The sequence below is a fragment of the Urocitellus parryii genome, chromosome 7 (genome assembly GCF_045843805.1).
Source record: "Urocitellus parryii isolate mUroPar1 chromosome 7, mUroPar1.hap1, whole genome shotgun sequence".
NCBI lineage: Eukaryota > Metazoa > Chordata > Mammalia > Rodentia > Sciuridae > Urocitellus > Urocitellus parryii.
This window is the reverse complement of record NC_135537.1, coordinates 100,295,944-100,301,715: the sequence shown is the minus strand read 5'-3', so window position 1 is coordinate 100,301,715 and position 5,772 is coordinate 100,295,944. Positions and strand designations below refer to the sequence as shown.

Genomic DNA, 5,772 nt, shown 5'->3' with positions numbered 1-5,772 from the left:
AAGAGGAAAGAAAGTAAAGGAGAATGGAGCTCACTGGTAAAAGTATATGTGTGATTTCTTTTTTTTTTTTTTTTTTGTGTGTGTGTGTGTGTGAACACAAAAATGTGCAGTGTTCCTTGGAAAATTACTATTACAACATGACATAGTAAACTGTGTGAAGTTCCTTGTTTCCATTGTAATTTTAATATTTGCTTCAGCAGAAAAATTTCCATATGCATTGACCATGATAACTTCTAGTGTCTCTGAAGTATTGGTTCCATCCAATTATTCCCTAAATGATGCAATATGCCCTGGCTAAAGAGGGCCACATCTGTATTTGCAGATCTTTGGAATTCTGAGGCAGGCTAATGTCATTTTCCATGTAGCCAGAGAATATATACACATACTGTCTCCTAACATAGAAAGGTTTGGGATGTGATGTAAGTGCTGTTGTTCTTGCCAAGAACACACATGTCCCTGTGTACAACTACCAGGACCACAAAACAATCAAAAAGTTTCAAACAACATAAATATTCACCTGCAGTTAAACATAATTTAAAGGTTAATTTTGAAAATAAAATTCTATCCATAAACTCTCTCTCACACACACACACACATACACACACGTACACCTCAATAATTTTAATTATGTATACATCTCTATATGCATTTATACATTCCAGATACAAATTCTATGTCAAGTATGACCTTTCTAAATATTTTTTCCAATTCAGTTGATCATATTTTTTCCACTTAGCAGTCTTTTTTCCAAAAATCTGATTAAATATACCATAGAACTAAAAAATGCAGTCAATAATTTAGAATTGAAAGATATTTCATATATATATATACATATATATATGTATATATATATATATATATATATATATATATATATAATATTTCATCCATCAATGAGCAAATATACTTTTTATCTCCAGAGCAAGGCTCATTGTCTAAAATAGACCATATCTTAAACAACAAAGGAAGTCCTAATAAATACAAAATAACAGATAATACTCTGCATTCTCTCAGATCACAATGGAATGAAATTAGATATCAATGATAAAGTAAAATATCTAACAAATGGAGACTAAATAATACACTATTGATTGGTGAATGGACAGTTGAAGAAATTAAGGGTGAAATACAAAAAATATTCTTAGAGGTAAATGGGAACACTTATACAACATGTCAAAATCTCTAACACTACATCTCAAAGCCCTAGAAAAAGAACAAATCAACACCAAAAGCAGTAAAGACAGGAAATAAATAAAATCAGAGCTGAAACCAATGAAATTCAAACAAAAGAAACAAGTGAAATAAAGGACAAGACAAAAAGATGTTCTTTGAAAAATAAAATAGATAAACCTCTGTCCATGCTAATGAAGGGAAAACGAGAAAACAGTCAGATTATTAAAACACAAGATGAAGAAGGAAATATCACTGCCACAGTCCCACGTGCCTCTCCTGGTATTCCAGTGACCGGTCTGCAGTGTCTGGTAAGCTCATAGTCCTGGTTTCCTGGATGAGGTCCTGATGTGCCCAGGAGTCCATGTGTATCTGATTTAATTTAGTGAATGCACAGGGAGTAATGTTTTACTAACCTGATTCACTTATGTATCAATTTGTGCCTTATGCTGCTGCTGCACAGCTGGGTCATTGCCTTCTTTCTTATTTTTTTGTGTGTGAGTCTGGGGATTGAACCTCGTAGCATGGCATGTTTCCACTGAGCTACCTGTCAGAGTTTTATTTTATATTTTGAGATGGGAACTCACTAAGTTGCCTAGGCTGGCCTGACACCAGTGATCCTCCTGCCTCAGCTTCCTGTGAGGTTAGGATTACAGACATGCACCATTGTGCCCAGTTGGGTTAATTCTTTCCAGTAAGTTTTGTATACCCAGCATCTGGTGGTTATCCACTTGGTCTGTCAAGGCATGCGTCATTCTGCCTCATCACTTGCACTCAGAAGTGTGTAGCCCAGGGAAATCTGCTGCTTTATAAAACAGGGTAGCTCAGGTATGGGCAGTGCTCTTCTGCATGTGTGGAATGGCTTGGAGCCAGCACAGCCTGCTCTCCACAAACCTCCTAACTGCTCTGCACCTCAGAGTGGGTGTAAGCTACTGAGTGGTCACCCAGCTCTACAGAGTGGTAAGAAAGTAGTCCATGGTCTGACTAAGCAAGGACAATAGGAGTCACTAAAGTTAGGTGGCACAGGAGACTTCTGTGAATGGATAAGGAACCCCACCTGAACCCAGCACTATGCATCTACATGCCTGAACTCCTGGGCTAGGAGGGGTCCACACTGAGTGGGAGGGGCCTGAACACTCAACTTAAGTTCAACTTTTCTGTTCTCCATTCTCCTCCTCAATTCACTGGTTGGGAGTTTTCTCTTTGAACTTGACCTCTAGAAGCCTCAGGGCAAACATGGCCCCATTTTAATGGTAATAAGTGTTTATAATGTCATGATTTTCCCCAACTTTGTATGCTCCTTGTGTTATTTTTTCCTTTCTCTTGCATTTTCACTTATTGATCTGCTATTATTATAGCATTCATGACAGTATGCATGCACCTGTGGACATGTGTCAAGCATATTGGAGTCAGCATGCCATAATGCCTGGCCTCAGAACTCAGATTGTGCAGCCTTTGCAAGTGGTGCTGTCTGTAACCCCCAGGGACCCCAGGGCTGCAAGTCTGGGTGAGCTCATATGTTCAGGGACTTTCCAAAAGGGAATTAGACCCTGGATCTCAAGAAGACTCACCTGTGCTAAGATGGGAAGGACACTTTCCTGAGCTCCTACCCAAAAGCCAGGTCTGTAGAAGTATGTGGCTCCTGTGGCTCTGAAAGTGCTCCTCCAAGGAGTCCTCCCATTGAAGGTTCATGTGGAAATGCAGAAGCCAGAGTTGGGTTACTGCCTCAAGCACAGTCAATAGTCTTCCCTTAGTTACAGGCTCACTTTCTGCAGTTCAGTTACTTGCAGCCCCCCAAAATGCTAAATGGGATACTCTAGAAATACATAATTGCTAAGTTTTAAATAACTTTTATTACAGAAAATTATAGTCATTCTAATTTTCATAATTGTTGATCTCTGTGTCTACTTTATAAATTAAACTGTACGGTAAATGTGTATGTCTAGGAGAATGAGTAGTAAATACATAAAGTATACATAATGAGTCAGGTACTTTCCAGGTTTCAGGGGATCTTGGGACATATCTGGTGCAGATGACAGGGGACAAATGTAATTAGTTGGTCTATGGTAAGTAGAAAATATGCATTTCCTGTGCAGCTTTTTCTTAGGTCTGCTAAGAATGTAAAAGCAGCACTGCTTTCAACCCTCAGCAGGGATTGTATGGGGGGATGTCACACTGGTGCTGGGAGCAGAGGAGCCCTGGCCGATCCAGGCTCACATTTCCTGCATTTCCACCTCCAGACATCTGCCCACCACCTCCCTCCCCAACACTACCTGAAGAGCTTCTAAAACACACTCAGCACTTTGAATGCTGTGCCTTTCATGACACTCACCCACACTAACCCCCCAGTTTGCTCTGTGGCAGTTCTCTCTTTATTCTTGCTCAGCTTGACTGTGTGTGCCAGGTGTGTCCACATAGCAACATCATGAATGCTACCTCAATGCTGGCACACTTTCACACTTTCAGGAATGCACTTTTAGGAAACAAAGTTCTTTATTAAAGAAATAACTTACAGACTAAGAGAACTCTGTTCATTGTATGCACAGGTTTGTAGCCTGTAATAGTCTTCTTTTGTTTTAAATGTAACTCTGCAAAACTATTAACATCCCAAACAGCATTATGAAGCCATTTTTGTTCCACATCCTGTGCAAATACAACCCACCACAAAGATATATATATAAAGAACACATTTCAGTGAAGAATGGTGTACATTTATATATATATATATATATATATATATATATATATATGCATATACATGTATATAAATACATAACTTTAAATTAGTTAAAAATGACACCCTTAGTAAAACTAAAGTCAAACTAATCTTAAAACTACAGCAATCTGAGTAGGATTATACCTCCCATGCAATATTTAAAATACATTTAACTTTCCAATACTTTTTATGCAGTATGCCAATAGTGAGAAAATGAAGACTTAAATACAATTCAACATATAAAAATTTCAGGAAGAGCAGAAGGTTCTGTTGTATAGATGTCCAGTCAAGTGTTTCCTGAAGCTGACTTTGACAGACAGCACTGGATAGATGGTAAGATGCACAATGTCACGCCTTCTCCTCTTCATGTCACTTGGGCATCAAGACCCAAAGCTCCCATGCTCTCTTATGAAGACCATAAGCCTTTTTCACAAGCTCCATGACGTGGCCTCTGCACAGCAGGTCATTTGGAGTTTTGCTCCAGCACTAAGTACTCTGTCTCTGACACTCTGGTGGTGTTGGTGAGCTGGGTGAGGCCTATTTGGGCAGAATACTGAAAGGTGAAGGCCTTCATCAGCTTGTACCTGTACTTGTGGTTGATGAAGCTGTAGAGCACAGGATTGATGCAGCAGTGCACCAGGGACAGGCTCTGTGTGACATGTAGTGCTGTGAAGAGCATGTTCTCCAGCTGGCAGGTGAAGGGGAGGTTGTGCAGGATGGAGAAGATGTCCAGCAGCACTGCCATGTGATAGGGGAGCCAGCACACAAGGAAGACCACCACATAGGAAAAGATGACCTTCCGGATACTCTGATTCTCCTGATCACCAGAGGCTGAGATGGCCCTGGAGAATAGGAAGTAGAAGACAGTGATGATGGAGAAGGGGACAATGAAGCCCAAGACAACAGAGACAAGCTCCATGACGATCAGCCACTCCTTGATGCTGTGCTCAGGGTAGAACGACCAGCAGTAGGTCTCGTTGTTGGAAGCAGACACCACGGTCTTCAGGTAGTAGGTGTTGGGCAGAGACAAGCACAAGGCCAGCAGCCACACCAGAACGCACACGATGTGGCACACCATCTTCTTCCTGTGGCTGGAGGTGCTGGTGAAGTAGGTGATGAAGAGGTAGCGGTCGATGCTCATGCATGTGAGGAAGAAGATGCTGTCAACGAGGTTGACAGAGAAGGTGAGGTGCGTGACCTTGCAGGTAAGCTCGCCCATTTGCCACTGGTTGTCCTGCACCAGGCTGACCACCCAGACAGGGATGGTGATGACCACCCACAGGTCCATGATGGCAAGGTTCAAGATGTAGCAGTGGGTGTCATAGCCTGTGGTCTTGGCCTGGATGTTCACCCAGACTACCACAGAGTTGGCAATCATGCCGATCATGAAGATGAAAATGTAAATGAAGGAAAGTGTGTAGAGTAGGATGATTTGTGGGGCATGGTTGGGCAGTGCACTGTATCAATCAGGATGCAGTTGCTGCTGTTGCATGGCCAGTTAATGTCAGAGAAGTTTCCTGGCTCTGTGTAGTCAAAGAGATGCATATCCATGGTAGGGGGAGTGAGAAGGACCTACAGCAACCCAGAGAGATGGGAGAGAGAAATCACTCATCAGGGAACCTCGGCTTCCAGTCAAAACATTTTTCTGGGGTCCTAATAAGGCCCAGCAGTTTTGCCCAAGTTCTGAGGTGTCTCACAAAGAAAGGAGAAAAGAAATTAATCACACGAGAACTGTGTCACATAAACAAACAGCCAGAGTCTCATTGACACAGTGTCCAAAGACAGACACAATGTTGGTTTTCTATCTTTCATTGGCTGTCTTCTTCAGACACCATCAGCCTGGCTGTACTCAGAGTGTGAAATCAACATGGTACAGGGCCAAAGAA

The 5,772-nt window shown here is 41.5% G+C and overlaps 1 pseudogene; it reads right to left on the bottom strand.

Annotated features, from left to right (window-relative positions):
• Window positions 1-4,349: 4,349 nt before the first annotated feature.
• On the bottom strand, window positions 4,350-5,437 carry LOC144255734 (atypical chemokine receptor 3-like; annotated as a pseudogene).
• Window positions 5,438-5,772: the final 335 nt, after the last annotated feature.